The sequence below is a fragment of the Capricornis sumatraensis genome, chromosome 1 (assembly GCF_032405125.1).
Source record: "Capricornis sumatraensis isolate serow.1 chromosome 1, serow.2, whole genome shotgun sequence".
In the NCBI taxonomy this organism is placed as follows: Eukaryota; Metazoa; Chordata; class Mammalia; order Artiodactyla; family Bovidae; genus Capricornis; species Capricornis sumatraensis.
In genome coordinates this window covers 67,541,677-67,560,596 of record NC_091069.1, presented here as the reverse complement: position 1 = coordinate 67,560,596, position 18,920 = coordinate 67,541,677, and positions in this window count along the sequence as shown.

The window sequence follows — 18,920 nt, the reverse complement described above, 5'->3', positions numbered from 1 at the left end:
CATGCTGTTATATTTAATAAACTTTCTGTAAACTTTAAAATATTGCACTGCATTTATGGAAAAAGCTTTCGTAGCCTACAGCAGCTATCTTAACGTTTTATGAAATTGACGCATGTCCTTCATTATTGAAGCTAAAAGCTCTTGTTCAGATTGCTTGAGATTTGAAAAGGAGGTGTGCTAGCTTTAGTTTTTCCTTATTTTTGGTATATATATATATATATAAAATAATAGACTGTGTGTATTGGAAATGCTATGATAGGTATTTTGTGTTTATTCAAATGCAATGATAGTTTCTTGTATGAATGTGCAAGAGGCCTGTGACCGAATGCTAAGTTTATATTGTAATATAAAATTATAAAAGTAGGAATGCAACGATTCTCAGTTTTCTTCTAAATTACTCAGATTTGATTCATAGCAGATACTCTGTTGCTCTTGTTTTTAAATGGGCTCATTACACATGTATTAATTGTCATTGGTGAAGGAATTGTTATACTTTTTTGAATGTTATTGTGATGAAAAGGCAATCCTATTCTGAGAAAATATTTATGGATTAATTTGCTATAGAATTATCTTTCTAATTATTGTAATTGGGTTACTATTTAAGCTTTTCTTTTAAAACGTTATATATTTTAAGACTATTATTACTCTATAAACGAGTATATTGCTATATTTACACCTTTTCTTGAAAAGCTTTCATCCTTAAATTGTTGTATTCCTACACTCTGAAGACATTTTAAAAAAGTTTTGTGCCTGCAGTAGAGCCTGCAGAAGCTAATACAAGGAACACTGGTCTTTTGACAAAATACTTGTGTAAATTTTGATACTGTATTAAAACTATTTTTTTAAAGTTCTAAAGTTAAAATTGAGTATCAAGTATATGTGTTCATCTTAGCAATGGTAATAAATTATTTAATCCCAGTGTTTTTTTCCTTCAAAATGTTTTCCCTAAATTGAGATTTTTCACAGTTGCTGAGTATCATATTGCTCATGTATGATGACAATAATTATAGTAATATAAAACAAAGGCATGTTTAAATATGCTCTTAAAGAGGGGTTTCATATTTAGAGATTCCTTAATTCACTATTTTTTTAGCATAATGTAGTTAAAAAGTTTAGAATGATATTTAAGAATATTTAAAAATTAGGTATCTATTACTTTTAATTCAATAGATTAATATTAAACCTCCATTATTTATTATTAAAATATTAGTAGTCAGAAGGATATAAACTAGAAGGGAAGTATTAAACAAATGGAAAACTTGGTGTCTCTAAGAGACTTCTGCATTTTTGAGGAAAGAATGACTTAAGACGCAAGTCAGAGGACAGACATACTTCTTGGAAATCACTGTGGAACAAGGCTTCTTACACTTAGCATTAGTCTCTACTTTAAATGGCATAGTAGGTGGACAGCTCAGGGTCTGAATCTTGCTACTGCCCAAAATTTTTATCAGTAAAACTGAGTGATACCCTTCTTTTATGTGACCAGATTATTTATCTCATTTTCCCTGGAAAAAAAGGTTAATTTACATATCTTGGTAGGTTACCTTTACCAGCCTTGAAGCTGTCAGTCTATCAGAATCTAAGCTTTTTAAATTCATGCTTTATAAGTTTCTAGCACATGCTAAATGCACTAAAGAATATTTAGATCGTGTGTGGCATCCAGCAAAATACTGACAATCTTATTCTTTAATTCAATGAACTTTTAAAGAATGTCTACCACTATCACATGAATAAACATATTTTGGTTCCTTACTCTGGTTGTGACTGTTCAGGAAATACATGGAACCATAGTATCTTGGCTACCAGTAACAGCTTCCTTTATCCTTGAGACCTAGATAAGTTTCCCTCAAATACCCATTTTTGTGATCTTGGGGAAGTGCTACATTTCCTTGTGACTTCTCATTTCCAGAGTTTTCACTCTATGGCAAGCTTTCTGTTGCCTCACCCTCTTTCACCTCAGGATTCTGTTAGAAATCCTGTCACCCATCCTTGGAAAGAATCTGCCTACTTCAAGCTGGCTTATCGAGGTAAATTCCCAACAAGCTCAAGATACTTCTATGAGGAATTCATATATTTACTTCTGAAAGAAAAAATTTTCCATCTCATTATACAATTAAAGGACAGTATATCAGACTGAACCATATGAGATTACCAATATTTGACCATCTCTGGATTATAAAAACAGCAATTTCATATGGTACAACTTTGTATGATTAGTAGATTTTTGGTGGGATTAAATGCAGTACAAGTTAGTGTTAGCATGTTGAGCTGGAGCAGTATGCTTTACTAAGTGCAGCATTGAATAAAAGGCCTTTGGCTTAGTGAGGCTGACTTTAGGGCATCAAGTTTGGCATGTGACTATTATTAGCTTTGTGCATTTGAACAACTTAACTTTATGGAGCCTCGATGTCCTGACATGCCTCATGGAGACAACATCTGAGTTACTCTAAGCTTCTTAGTAGTCTTCCTAGTTCCAAAGTTCAATGATCTTGACAGTTCACAGAAACAATGGTGAGTCCTTTAAGATACTAGAGCCTAGACCTGTGAGCAATGTATACCATTAGGCTGGGGGAAGGGCCCACATCAACACTGAAGGGACAATCGACCACACAGAGATTCTAGCTGCACTATGTACTTTCAGGTTCTGTCCTTTACATCTCATTCAGCCTGCCACAGGCCCTGTCATGACCAATCACAGAATGTGATTTTGGAAATGCAGAAAAGGGGCATTTGTCTGATTCTCACATGGGAAGAGTATGTTTGAAAAACAATTTACACAACCATTTAATTCTTTATTTTTCATGCCACCACAGAAATGTTTGACAATACTTTCACTTCAAAATGGCAGAATGAATACATACTACAGCTTCTCCCTCTTGCCTTGATCCCTAAAAATGATGGAAAAGATACTTAATAAACTCATAATTCCAGTAGAACATGAAAAAATAGTGTACTCTGTAGATCCTCAATTATGATGAATTCTGAAAGAAGGGAAACGAAACATTATCTCATTGAAGAATGGATCCAAAATTCAAAATACATGATGGAGGGTATTGTTTAAGAAGGAGTCATGGCTCCAAGGATGTTAAACAAGAAAGAATTTGATACACCTGTAGATAATTGGCAGTAGTCGGTCATTTTGACTCCTGCATGTAACCTCTCCCTCCCTAACTCTGGCAGAGAACAAATGAGATAGTTACTCCCAGGCCAGAATAGAGGAGAAACATGATTGAATCAGACACAGTGCAAAGTTTTGGATTGGTAACACCCAATAGAAAAGGGACCCTCTGTGTTCAGATCCTTAGCTAATGATGCATCTTGCCTGAAAGATTGTCCCACCACTCCTTTGCACTTAAAGAGGCTAAAGTATCTCCCACACCTGGCATCCTTATCTCTTCTTCCAGCAAGTGGAGAATAAACATAGCAGGCTAATATAGAAATTTCAATACTAAGATGCATATACCACCAAACACTACCCAACATTTCTCTCACTTTCTTCCATTTCCTTCTTCCTTCTCTTTCCTAGTTGTTTAGTTGCCCTATTTTATGAGTTTAAATGTTAAAGGTACCACAAAACCATTTGGAAGCAAGGAGCAATCATAAGTGAAGCATAGTCTCATTTCACTGAAATTTCAGAATGTCTCTGTAAAACACAAGAGCCTCTCATTTTGTGGAAATGTTTCTCAGTTTTGATGCCCAAGTTATAATTCCATTTGGTCCTATTACCAAGAAGGCTTTCCTTTTCTATTCTAGGACCATTAGTTTTCTAGATCCTATTCTAAAGTGACAGCACACAATATACACCACTGTAATTGCCACGGCAACAGGATTCATATGCTAATCAGGAATACAGGTTTAAAGAAACACAAAGGGTCTGAAATTGGCCTTTGATTCTATGGGCCATTTTTGTGTATGAGCCAACCTGCATGGGCTTAATATAGCATTATACAAAATCTGTTTTCCCTTTTCAAAAATCTGGATTAGGTAAGAATGAGTTTCTGACAGTCCAGATAACAGCCTCTGGATGTCTTTTTTAACCATCATCATTCACCAGGTTCAGTCTAGCCCTACCACTCAACAGTGACCATACTGACTGACTACCCAAGATTCATTTTTCTCTTTTTCCTAAGACAGTTCTCCTTTGCTTTAGAAAGACACTGCCCAAGAGAATGAGGAGAAGCTGTTTGCAATTCTATCACTGAACCTTGGTTATTCTAAAGCCTAGACTCAGAGTTCATCTTGGTACTGTCATCCTAGTTGCCAGGAATTGGTTTGGGAAGCCCAGCATCAGCCCATCATACACAGCATTCCTATGGCCCAGCTGTGGCAATGTGATCCAACAGGGTTCATCTAAGTTTTACTGGGGAAGAAGGTTTTTTTTTTTCAGATGTATAAGGAAGAATTGTCTGTTGCATGAAACCATATTGACTCTCATTGAGAAGTCATCCTGAGGAGAAAGCATGCATACAGGAGAGGGTAGGGCCAAGAGAACTGTGAAGAAGGGAGTTGAAACATGGATTATACCTTGTCTGGAGTCTACCGTAATTCTGGACTCTTAGAGATTAAATTTTTCCATACTGTTTCTGATTTGGGATTCTGTTACTAATATTGTACACTTTGAATGTTATAAATTGAATACCTGGTCTCCTGATGTGGAAAATTGCAAGATAAATAGTCTACGATGATGGCTTAGTTGTATTGGGAAGAACAAAGAGTGTGTTCAAACAACTGATTCCTTTAACTGCTGTCACAAAAAAGAGATTCTATGTTATCTTTATGTAGTAGAATAAAAATTAGCAGAAAGGAGGTCAACATGGTGGAATACGATGATGTGGAAGTTATCTCTTCCCACAAATACATCAAAAATATATCTACTTGTGGAGTAATTTATGAAAAACTAATGGGCAGAAGGTCTTCTATAAAAGCAATGCTGTAAGAAAGATACAGACATATTTGGGTAGGATGGGAAGAAAAGCACTGAGCCAGGATCTGTCCATCTGGGAGGGGACCAAGAGGAAAAGGGAGACTGCACATGTGAACACTCACCCCAGGGAGTGAGTGGCTCAAGGCACAGACTGGGTATCCCAGGCCTGGGGTCCTATGTGTAGCAGACAAACCCATTTGACTGATTAGAAAAGGATTAGGACAGATAGACTATAGAAGTCTGGACTCTACTCCTGAGGAGTGTACAGGTGCTGGTTTGCCCCCAGGCATGGCAGAGAGAGGTCCCCAGTCCAGGCCAAGTGAATGCTCTGGCCCTGCCCACTGCATGCCATAAGAGCACTAGATCTAAGGTGGTTGCAACAGGGGAAAAGATGTACAATTTGCTACATCTGAGCAGAGCCCCAGATGCCTACAGAGGCAGAGCACTGGGCTTCTGTGAGCATACCAACTCTGCTTCAGCAGTGCCCTCCTTTGGTACAAAGGTCCCAGTGTGGGGAGAAGGAAAAACACACGATTGAAGGGAATGGAGCTAGCCTGAGCGAAACCTTCAAGTATTCTATTCCACCAGCTTGAGAGGAGACCCCCAACCTGACAAGGCGGTGATGGCCACTGAGCAGAGAGCAAGTCCTGCCTCACACCCCTATCGGACTCTAGCTCCTCTATCAGCAGCTGCACCTCCTACCAAAGTGACAGCTGCCAGCACTCCCTGAGGAAAGACATGACTGGCACCCACATAAAATTGATCCCTGTCGGCAAAGGGGTTGAACACGTGCTATTTACACAGGTACCTTTCCACATAAGATCACTCCTTCAAGACCAAAATAGGTAACTGTTTCACCTAAATTCATAGAGCCAGAGAAAGTTAAATAGAAGAAAAGATGAGCTACTGTCAATTGAAAGACCAAGAGAAAACTTCTGAAAAAATGATGAAACAGAGTGTAATCTACCAGACAGATAATTCAAAATATTGGTAATAATAAGGCTGACTGAATTAGGGGAGAAAATTGATGTAAACAAAGTTAATTTTTCATGAAGACTCAGAAATTATAAAGACGCACACAAAAAAATAGATAATTAAATATTTGAGATAAAAAGCATGCTAAGAGCAACAAATAGCTGACTAAATGTCACAGAAGAATGCATAAATGATCTGGAAGATAGACTAAAGGAAAACATCCGATCAGAACAGCAGACAAAAATATCTGAGTACAATGTATGAAATATCTGGGAGACTATCAAAGGTGCCAACATAGGGGTTACAGTAATAAAGAAAAAGGATTTCGAGAAACTATTTGAAGAAATTATGGCTGAAAACTTTCCAAACCTAAAGAAGGAAAGAAATATTCAGACCGGAAGCACAGAGGGTCCCAGTCAAGATGAGCCCAAACAGGTCAACACTGAGGCATATCATAATTAAAACGGCAAAAGTTAAAGATAAAAACACACGACAGTACAAAAAAGATCTTCATGACCCAGGTAACTAGGATGGTGTGATCACTCACCTAGAGCCAGACATCCTGGAATGCCAAGTCAAGTGGGTCTCAGGAAGCATCACTACAAACAAAGCTAGTGGATGTGATGGAATTCCAGCTGAGCTATTTCAAATCCTGAAAGATGGTTCTGTGGAAGTGCTGCACTCAATATGCCAGCAAATCTGGAAAACTCAGCAGTGGCCACAGGACTGGGAAAGGTCCGTTTTCATTCCAATCTCAAAGAAAGGCAATGCCAAAGAATGTTCAAACTACTGCACAATTGCACTCATCTCACATGCTAGCAAAGTAATGCTCAAAATTCTCCAAGCCAGGCTTTAGCAATATGTGAACTGTGAACTTCCAGAATTCAAGCTGGATTTAGAAAAGTAAGAGGGACCAGAGATCAAATTGCCAACATCCACTGGATCATCGAAAATGCAATAGAGTTCCAGAAAAACATCTGCTTCTGCTTTATTGACTATGCCAAACACTTTGACTGTGTGGATCACCACAGACTGAAAATTCTTCAAGAGATGGGAATACTAGACCACCTGACCTGCCTCTGGAGAAATCTGTATGCAGGTCGGGAAGCAACAGTTAGAACTCAACATGAACAAAAGACTGGTTCCAAATAGGGAAAGGAGTATGTCAAGGCTTTATATTGTCACCCTTCTTATTTAACTTATACGCAGAGTACATCATGCGAAATGCTGGGCTTGATGAAGCACAAGCTGAAATCAAGATTGCTGGGAGAAATATCAATAACCTTAGATATGCAGATGACACCACCCTTATGGCAGAAAGTGAAAAAGAACTAAAGAGCCTCTTGATGGAAGTGAAAGAGGAGAGTGAAAAAGTTGGCTTAAAACTCAACATTCAGAAAACTAAGATCATGGCATCACTTCATGGCAAATATATGGGCAAACAGTGGAAATAGTGACAGACTTTATTTTCTTGGGCTCCGAAATCACTGCAGATGGTGACTGCCGCCATGCAGTTAAATGACACTTGCTCCTTGGAAGAAAAGCTATGACCAACCTAGACAGCATATTAAAAAGCAGAGATATTACTTTCCCCAAAATGGTCTGTCTAGTCAAAGCTAAGGTTTTTCCAGTCGTCATGTATGGATGTGAGAGTGAGTGAAGTCTTTCAGTCGTGTCCAACTCTTTGTGACCCCATGGACTGTAGCCTACCAGGCTTCTCCATCCATGAGGTTTTCCAGGCAAGAGAACTGGAGTGGGTTGCCATTTCCTTCTCCGCTTGATCTTCCTGGACCAGGGATTGAACCTGGGTCTCCTGCATTGTAGACAGGCACTTTACCCTCTGAGCCACCAGGGAAGCCCTCTGGATGTGAGAGGTGGACTATAAAGAAAGCTGAGCGCCAAAGAATTTATGCTTTTGGACTGTGGTGTTGGAGAAGACTCTTGAGAGTGTCTTGGACTGCAAGGAGATCCAACCAGTTAATCCTAGATAAAATCAGCTCTGAATATTCATTGGAAGGACTGATGTTGAAGCTGAAACTCCAATCCTTTGGCCAACTGATGAGAAGAACCAACTCATTTGAAAAGACCATGATGCTGAGAAAGATTGAAGGTGGGAGGAAAAGGGGAAGACAGAGGATGCGATGGTTAGATGGCATCACCAACATGATGCACATGAGTTTGAGTAAGCTCCAGGAGTTGGTGATGGACAGGGAAGCCTGGTGTGCTGCAGTCCAAGCCGGACATGACTGAGTGACTGAACTGAACTGAAAGACAAAAAGGGAATAAAAGCAGCAAGAGAAAAAGTTATACAAGGGAATTCCCATAAGGCTATCAGCTGATTTTTCTAAGGAAACTCTACCGGCCAGAAAGGAGTGGCATGATATATTCAAACTCCTGAAAGACAAAAAGCTGCAACCTAGTGTACTCTACCCAGGAAGATTATTAAATATTTAGAAAATAAGGAGAGAGAAAGAACTTCTCAGTCAGTTCAGTCACTCAGTCGTGTCCAACTCTTTGCGACCCCATGGACTGCAGCAGGAGACAAGCAAAATCTAAAGGAATTTGCCCGTACTAAACCTACCGTAAAAGGAATACTGAAGCATCTTCTCCAAATAGAAAAGAATCAAGAGTCTACAGAACAGGGAAAATCTCAATACGAAAGACAGATATATAGTAAGGATTGAAGGTTACTTAAATAAACCAGTATATTGATTAAAAGACAAAGATTTGTAAAAGCAACTATAACAATGATACAGTTAAGGGATAAGCTTAAGATAGAAAATGTAATATTAGAAAGAAATGGGGAAGGAAGGTAAAAATTGTAGATCTTTTGGAATGTATTTGAACTTAAATGAATACCAGTTTAAATCAAGTAGATATTATAGGTCAACAATAACCTTATAGTAACCACAAATCAAAAACCTACAAGAGACATGAAAAATAAAAAGGAAACCAATCATGCTACAACATATAATCAAACCACAGAAGAAACAAAAAGAAATGAACAGAGAATGACTACAAAAATAACCAGAAAACAATGATTAAAATGGCAATAAGTACATACCTATCCATAATTATGATAAATATCAACAAACTAAATGACCCAAAGAAAAGACAGTAGCAGATTAGATTTAAAAAACAAAATAAGAACCTGCAATATGCACATTTCAATGCAAAAGACATATACACACAAACTAATAGGATGGAAAAAAGAAAGTTTCTGTGGAAACTCCCAAGAAAGCAGAGACAGCAATAGTCATATGAGACAAAATAGACTTTAAAATAAGGATGATAATTAAGGACAAATAAGGCTGTTATATATTGATAGAATAATGCAATAAGAGATATTATAATATCCATTAACATCAGTTCAGTTCAGTTCTGTCACTCAGTCGTGTCCGACTCTGCCACCCCATGAATCGCAGCACACCAGGCCTCTCTGTCCATCACCAACTACCGAAGTCTACCCAAACCCATGTCCATTGAGTTGGTGATGCCATCCAGCCATTTCATCCTCTGTCGTCCCCTTCTCCTCCTGCCCCCAATCCCTCCCAGTATCAGTCTTTTCCAATGAGTCAACTCTTTGCATGAGGTGGCCAAAGTATTGGAGTTTCAACTTCAGCATCAGTCCTTCCAATGAACACCCAGGACTGATCTCCTTTAGGACGGACTGGTTGGATCTTCTCACAGTCCATGGGAATTTCAAGAGTCTTCTCCAACACCACAGTTCAAAAGCATCAATTCTTCGGTGCTCAGCTTTTTTCACAGTCCAACTCTCTCATCCATACATGACCACTGGAGAAACCATAGCCTTGACTAGACAGACCTTTGTTGGTAAAGTAATGTCTCTGCTTTTGAATATGCTATCTAGGTTGGTCATAACTTTCCTTCCAAGGAGCAAGTGTCTTTTAATTTCATGGCTGCAATCACCATCTGCAGTGAGTTTGGAGCCCAGAAAAATAAAATCTGACACTGTTTCCACTGTTTCCCCATCTATTTCCCATGAAGTGATGGGACCAGATGCCATGATCTTTGGTGCATTTAAGTATATAAAGTAAATACTAACAGACTTCAAGGGAGAAACTGACAGAAGGGCAATAATAGTGGGAAATTTTAACTGTAGCACAGACATCAACAGACAGCTCATCCAGATGGAAAAATCAAGACAAGACTGGTATTAAATGAGTTGGATTTAATTGATATCTGCAGGGTATTACATCCAAACAGAGCATAATACACATTCAAGTGCACATGGAACATTCTCCATCAAAGGCACATACAAGGGCATAAAACAATGCTCAACAAATTGAATAGGATAGAAATTATATCAAGCACTATTTCTTACCTTAATAGTACAAAATTAGAACTCAACTACAGAAGCAAAAATGAGAAAAGGAGAAACACGTGGACACTAAAGAACATGCTACTAAAAAACTAATGTTTCTAGGACAAAAACAGAAATACATTTCAATGGAACAGAATAAGAAGTCCAGAGATAAACCCACACACCTATTGTGGTGTGTCAACTAATCTATGACAAAGGAGGTAAGAATATACAATGGAGAAAAGACAGTCTCTTCAATAAGTGATGGTGGCAAAACTGGACAGCTACTAAAATTAGGATATTTCCTAACACTGTACACAAAAATAAACTCAAAATGGACTAAAGACCTAAATATAAGGCCAGATATTATAAAGCTCTTAGAGAGAAACATAAGCCTAGCACTCTCTGATATAAATAATAGCAACACATGTAAGAATTAAAGATTTTAAAATTTAAAAAAAATTTTAAAAAATGCCAAAAATAAAAAAAATTAAAAAACATAAATAATAGCAACATCTTTTTTGATCCACCTCAAAGAGCAATAAAAATTAAAAAAAAAAACAACAAATGGACCTAATTAAACTTAAAAGCCTTTTCACAGCAAAGGAAATATGAACAAAATGACAAGTCTCAGAATGGGAGAAAATATTTGCAAACAAAGCAATTGACAAGGGATTAATCTCCAAAATATACAAACAGCTCATGTAGTTCAATATCAAAAAACAACATAATCAGAAAATGGACAGAAGATCTAAATAGATACTTTTCCAAAGAAGACATACAGATGGCCAAAAAATATATGAAAAGATGTTCAACATCACTAATTATTAGAGAAATGCAAATCAGATGAGGCACACCTTACAAAAAGGTATCACATTTTTTACAGGCAACAACAAATAATCTTAAAATTCATATGGAACCACAGAAGACCTCAAATTGTCAGTGTCTTCAGAAAAAAGAGAAAAGCTGGAGTTATAACCATCCCAGACAACTGACAACAAAACTACAGTAATCAAAACAGCATGGTACTGGCACAAAAACAGACAAATAGGTCAATGGATCAGAATAGACTTCAGAAATAAGCCCCAAAACGTAAAGTCAATTAATCTATGACAACTGGCCAGAATATACAGTGGAGAAAAGACAGTTTCTTCAAAAAGTGGTGCTTGGAAAACTGGACATTCATATGTAAAACAACCAGATTAGAACATTTCCTCATGCCATATACAAAAATAAATTCAAAATGGTTTAAAGACCTAACTGTAGGTCACTGTAGAACCCTCATACTATGGAGCAAGCAGTCAAGCTGCAATCTAGATATCCTAGTCCTAGGGGCCTGTGTGGAGGAGAAAATCCTGTTGCCTGCCAGTGGGACAACCACTGGCACAGACAGAAGGGTTGGAGAAGCCTAAACTCTACTCATGAGGAGTGCATGTGTGCTGGCTTGCCAACCATCAGAGTGGAGAAAGTCTTGCACTATGGGCTGCCACCTCACTGCTGTACTCCCCAATCCAAACAGGGCAAATACCCTGGCTGCACTCACTCTATACCAAAGTTGTCACGGCCCTCTTAGGCTAGGTACTTAGACACAGATGAGTGTTTTGGTGTGTAATCTGAGTGGAGCAGTGGGGGCCATTGTCAGCACATGCAAAAGGCAATATCATAGGAGTGCACTGCAGCTTAGATCTGGAAGACTGGCACACAAGCTCTGGGAAAGGACTCAGAACCTAGCTATGCAGGGACACCTGGGGGACTTCAGTGTCCAATGCAGGCAGTGGCAGCCATGCATTGCAGGGGCACTCAGTGGTTCATCTCCCAATGAGACCACCCTGGCCCTGCCCATTCCACACCAAAACTTAGCACTTGATCTGGGGCAGACAGGTCTTGGGAGAATACTGCCACAGAGGCAGCCCAGATATTGGGCAACATTGCAGCCACCTGAGAATGCCATATCCTCAGTCCCAGATTATTCCATAACATAACCTTGGACTAGATGTGGTATGAACACAGATGGGAGAGGATGTGATCTTGGCCTGCTTCTAAGCAGAGCTGCAGACATCTACACAGGCAGTGCATGTCGGAATCACCACATGCAAATCACTTTAGCAATTGCCTCCTTTGGGGCAGGACATGCACTCAAGGGCAATGAAGCCTGATCAAACATGACCCCAGGGCTTCTACTCCAACAACTGGGAAGCAGACCCCACTACCAACAGGGCAGTGACATACACAGAGCAGAGATCAAGTTCTACATCACATCTCACACAGGTTTTACATTCTCTGACACCAACTGCACCCTCCTATCAGATAAAGGCCAGCACCCCATGAGGAAAGACATGACTGGGTCTATACCAAAACCAGCCCTTATACCAAAGACTTTGGACATACACACGCTGTACAATTGCTCCAACATAGAAACAAACCCTCAAGGCCACAGTAAAGTGAAATGAAAGGGCAGAGGAATTATAGCCAACTAAAGGAACAAATAAAGGAATACCTGGGGCTTCCCAGATGACACTAGTGGTAAAGAATCTGCCTGCCAATGCAGGAGACCTAAGAGACAGGGGTTCAATCCTTGGGTTGGGAGGATCCCCTAGAGTAGGAAATGGATGCCCACTCATGTTCTTGCCTGGAAAATTCCATGGACAGAGGAGCTTGGTGGGCTATAGTCCCTGGGTCCCCAAGAGTCAGACATGACCAAGTGACTGAGCACAAAGAATCAAGAGAAATCCCCTGAAAGAATAGTAAACAGAGCTTACTAGTCTACCACACTCTGTGATCAAAAGGGTGGTAATAACAATGCTAACTGCATTAAGAAAAGTATCAATAGAAGTGCAGACACAGTAAAAAGGAACAGGAAGTATAAAGATAAAATAATCAAGAATAGAAAATTCAACTGCTGAAATAAAAGGCAATCTAGAAGCAAAGAACAGTCAAATAAATGTCACCAAAGAATGCTTAAGTGGTCTGGAAAATAGAATAATGGAAATCACCCAATCAGAATAGCAGAAAGAGAGACCAAAAAAATATAACATGCAAGATCTATGGGATAATATAAAGCATGTTCAGTTCAGTCGCTCAGTCGTGTCCAACTCTTTGCGACCCCATGGACTGCAACACGCCAGGCCTGCCTGTCCATCACCAACTCCTGGAGTTTACTCAAACTCATGTCCATTGAGTCAGTGATGCCATCCAACTGCATAATAAGTGTTTCAGGAGGAGAAGAGAGAAAAGAGCATTAAAAATGTTATTTGAAGAAATTATGGCTGGAAACTTCCCAAATCTAAAGAAGGAAATAAATATTCAGGTACAGGAAGCACAGAGTTTCCCAATCAAGATGAACCCAAACAGTCATATTAATATAATTAATAGTAAAAGTTTAAAGGTAAAAATAGGACTCTAAAAGCAGCAAGAGGAAAAGTGATACACAAGGGAATTCCCTTAAGGCTCTCCAGCTTATTTCTCTACAGAAAACTTTACAGGCCAGAATCGAGTGGCATGATATAGTAAAAGTCCTACAAGGGAAAAAACTACAATCCAGGATACTCTTACCTGAATTAGAATAGAATAAGAGATAAAGGACTTCTGAAACAAGCGAAAACTAAAAGAACTCAGCATACTAAACCTACCTTAAAAGAAGAACAGAAAGGTATTTAAAAAAAAAAAAAACAACACAAAAATCTGAAGGAAAGGGAAAAATCCCAAAATGAAAGGCAAATATATTGTAAGAATTGAAAATCATTTAAATAATCCAGTACATAGATTAGAAACAGTCAAAAATTATAAACATGATTATAACTGCTCTAGAAGTAGAAGGATATGTATTAACAGAACATGAAAATCACAAAATGTGGGTGAGGAGTATATAAAAATATAGATCTTTTGGAATGTCTTTTAAATTGAATGACTCAGGTTAAAGCAAATAGATATAGTTATGTGTCAAATTCTTAAATTCCATGATAACCACAAATCAAAAACATAAAATAGATTTATAAAAAAACAAAAAGAAAGGAACTCAAACATACTACAAAGAAAATGAAACCATAAAAGGAAAAAAACAGAACAACAAAAACAACTAGAAAACAAGGGCAGAAATGGCAATACTAAGTACATGCCTAAGAATAATTACTTTAAATAACAAAAAACAAAATAATCTGATAAAAAGACAATGTGGCAAAATCTTCCAAAAAAACAAAATTCCAGGACCAGATGGTTTCACAGGAAAATTCTATCAAACCTTTAAAGAAGAGATAACATCCATCCTTCTCAAATGCTTCCAAAATATTCCAGAGGAAGGAACACTCCTAAGCTCATACTATGAGGCCACCATCATCCTGATATCAAACACAAACAAAGTTATAACCCCTAAAAATTTTGGGGGCAAACATTATTGATGAACATAAACACAAAAATCCTCAACAAAATACCAGCAAACAGAATCCAACAATACATTAAAAAGATAACACACCATGATCAAGTGGATTTGTTGCAGTGATGAAAGGATTCTTCTTTATACCAAATTAATCAATGTGATACACCATGTTAACAAATTAAAAATAAAAAACATATATAATCATCATCTCATTCAGTCAGTTCAGCCACTCAGTCATGTTCGATTTTTTGCATCCCCATGGACTGCAGAATGCCAGGCTTCCCTGTACCTCACCATGTACCGGAGCTTGCTCAAATTCATGTCCATTGAGTAGGTGATGCCATCCAACCATGTCATCCTCTGTCGCCCCCTTCTCCTCCTGCTTTCAGTCTTTCCCAGCATCATGGTATTTTCCAGTGAGTCAGTTCTTCACATCAGGTGGCCAAATTATTTGAGTTTCAGCTTCAGCACAGTCTTTCCAATGAATATTTAGGACTGATTTCCTTTAGGATTGACTGGTTGGATCTCCCCGCAGTCCAAGAGACTCTCAAGCATTTTCTCCAGCTCCACAGTTCAAAAGCATCAACTCTTTGGCACTCAGCTTTCTTATAGTCCAAAACTCACATCTGTACATGACCACTGGAAAAACCATAACTTTGACTAGACAGAACTTTCTTGGCAAAGTAATGTCTCTGCTTTTTCGTATGCTGTCTAGGTTGGTCATAGCTTTTCTTCCAAGGAGCAAACATCTTTTAATTTCATGGCTGCAGTCACAATCTGCAGTGATTTTGGAGCCCCAAAAAATAAAGTCTGTCTGGAACTCTTGGTTTTTCAATGATCCAGCAGATGTTGGCAATTTGATCTCTGGTTCCACTGCCTTTTCTAAATCCAGCTTGAACAGTTGGAATTTTATGGATCGCATACTGGTAAAGCTTGGCTTGAAGAATTTTGAACATTACTTTGCTAGTGTGTGAGATGAGTGCAATTGTGTGGTAATTTGAATGTTCTTGGGATTGCCTTTCTTTGAGATTGGAATAAAAACTGACCTTTTCCAGTTCTGTGGCCAGTGCTTAGTTTTCCAAATTTGCTGGCATATTGAACATTTTCACAGCATCATCTTTCAGGATTTGAAATAGCTCAACTGGAATTCCATCACCTCCACTAGCTTTGTTCATAGTAACGCTTTCTAAGGCCCACTTGACTTCACATTCCAGGATGTCTGGCTCTAGGTGAGTGATCACACCATTGCGGTTATCTGGGTCTTGAAGATCTTTTTTCTATAGTTATTCTGTGTATTCTGCCACCTCTTCTTAATACCTTCTGCTTCTGTTAGGTCCATACCATTTCTGTCCTTTATTGTGCCCTTCTTTTCATGAAATGTTCCCTTGGTCTCTCTAAGTTTCTTGAAGAGATCTCTAGTCTTTCCCATTCTATTATTTTCCTCTATTTCTTTGCACTGATCACTGAGGAAGCCTTTCTTATCTCTCCTTGCTATTCTTTGGAACTTTGTATTCAAATGGGTATATCTTTCCTTTTCTCCTTTGCCTTTAGCTTCTCTTCTTTCAAAAAGAAAAAAAAAAAAAGCTTTTCACTGAATTCAAATTCATTTAAGCTAAAAACTCTCCAATGAGTGGGTATAGGAAGAAACTACATCTACATAATAAAGTCCATATATGACATACCCACAGCAAACATCATTCTCACTGATGTAAAACAGAAAACAAGAACTTCTGCTCTCACCACTATTATTCAACATATTTTTGGAAGTTCTAGCCGTGTCAATCAGAGAAGAAAAAGAAATAAAATGAATCCAAACTAAAAAGAAAATGTAAAACTGTCACTGTTTCAGATGATATGGTACTATACATAGAAAATCCTAAAGTTGCCACCAGAAAACTACTAGAGCTCAATGAATTTGGTAAAGTGGCAGGATATAAAATTAATGCACAGAAATCTCTTGCATTTCCATACAATAACAGTCACAGCTCTGAAAGAAAAATTAAAGAAACAATCCCATTTATCATTGCAACAAAAAGAATAAAATACCTAGAAATAAACCTACTTAAGGAGGCAAAAGACCTGTACTCAGAAAACTATACAACACTGATGAAAGACATCAAAGATGAAGGAAACAGATGGAGAGATGTGAAGTGTTCTTGGATAGAAAGAATCAATACTGTGAAAATGACTATACTACCCAAAGCAATCTACAGATTCAGTACAATCCCTATCAAATTACCAATGGCTTTTTCACAAAATTAGAACCAAAAAAATTACAATTTATATGAAAACACAAAAGATAAAGCAATCTTGAGAGAGAAAAACAGAGCTGGAGGAATCAGGAATCAGGATAGAAAGCCCAGAGATAAATCCACATACCTATGTTCAATTAATCTATGATGAAGGAGACAAGAAATACAATGGAGAAAAGACAATCTCTTCAGCAAGTGGTGCGGGGAAAACTGAACAGCTACATGTTAAAGAATGAACTTAGAACACTCCCTAACACAATATACAGAAATAAACAAAATGGATTAGAAATGTAAATGTAAGGCCAGATACTATAAAACTTGGAGGAACACAGGCAGAACACTCCTTGACATAAATCACAGCAAGATCTTTTTTAACCACGTCCTACTATGCTAAAGCCTTTGACTGTGTGGATCACAACACTATGGAAGAGTTCTGAAAGAGGTGAGAGTACCAGAACACCTTACCTGTCTCCAGAGAAACCTGTATATGGGTCAAGAAGCAACAGTTAGAACCAGACAGGGAACAACTGACTGGTACAAATTGGGAAAGGAGTATGACAAGGCTATACATTGCCATTCTGCTTATTTAACTTATATGCAGTATACATCATATGAAATGCCAGGCTGGGTGAATCATAAGGTGGAATCAAGATTGCTGGGAGAAATAACAACCTCAGATATGCAGGTGATACCACTCTAATGCCAGAAAGCAAAGAGGAACTAAAGAGCCTCTTGATGAGGAGGAAAAAGGAGAATGGGAAATCTGGCTTGAAATTTAATATTCAAAAAACCAAGATCATGGCATCCAGTCCCATCACTTGATGGCAAATAGAAGGGGAACAAATGGAAACAGTGATGGATTTTCTTTTCCTGAGCTCCAAAATCACTGCAGACTGTGAGTGCAGCCATGAAATTGAAAGACATTTGCTCCTTAAAAAGAAAGATATGATAAACCTAGATAGTGTATTAAAAAGCAGAGACATCACTTTGCTGACAAAGGTCCATATAGTCAAAGCTATGGTTTTTCTAGTAGTCATGTATGGATGTGATAGACTATAAAGAAGGCTGAGCACCAAAGAATCGATGCTTTCATATTGTGGTGCTAGAAAAGACCCTTGAGAGTCTCTTCAACTGGAAGGAGATCAAACCAGTTAAACAAATCTGAATATTTATTGGAAGGACTGATGTTGAAGCTCTAATACTTTGGCCTGATGCAAAAAGCTCACTCATTGGAAAAGACCCCGATGCTGGGAAAGACTGAAGGCAAAATAAGAAGGAAGTGACAAAAGGTGAACTCGTTAGATAGTATCACTGATTTGATGGACATGAATTTGAGAAAACTCTAGGAGATAGTGGAAGACAGAGGAACCTGGCATTCTGCAGTCCATGGAGTCATAAAGAGTTGGACACTACTTAGTGACTGAACAGCAACAGAGTAAGAAAAACAAAAGCAAAAATAAACACAATGGGACTCAAACTTAAAAGCTTTTGTACAGCAAAGGAAACCATAAACAAGATGAAAAGGCAACCCTCAGAATGAGAGTAAATATTTGCAAATAAAGCAACTCACAAGAAATTAGTCTCCAAAATATATAAAAAGCACATTCAGCTCAATATCACAAAAAGAAACAACCCAATCAAAAAAATGAATGCAAGACCTAAATAGATATTTCTCCAAAGAAAACATACAAATGGCTAAAAAGCACATGAAAAGATGCTCAACATAATTAATTATAGAAATGAAGATTAAAGCTACAGTGTGGTATAACCTCACACCAGTCAGAATGGCCATGATCAAAAAATCTACAAACAATAAATGCTGGAGAGGGTGTGGAAAAAAGGGAACCCTCTTGCACTGTTGGGGGGAATGTAAGTAAGTTGATACAGCCATTATGGAGAATAGTATGGAGGATCTTTAAAAAACTAAAAATAGAACTCTCCTATGACATCGCAATACCAGTACTGGGCATATACCCTGAGAAAATCTTAATTCAAAGAGATGCATGCACCCCAATGTTCATTGCAGCATTATTTACAATAGCCATGACGTGAAGGCAACCTAAATGTCCATTG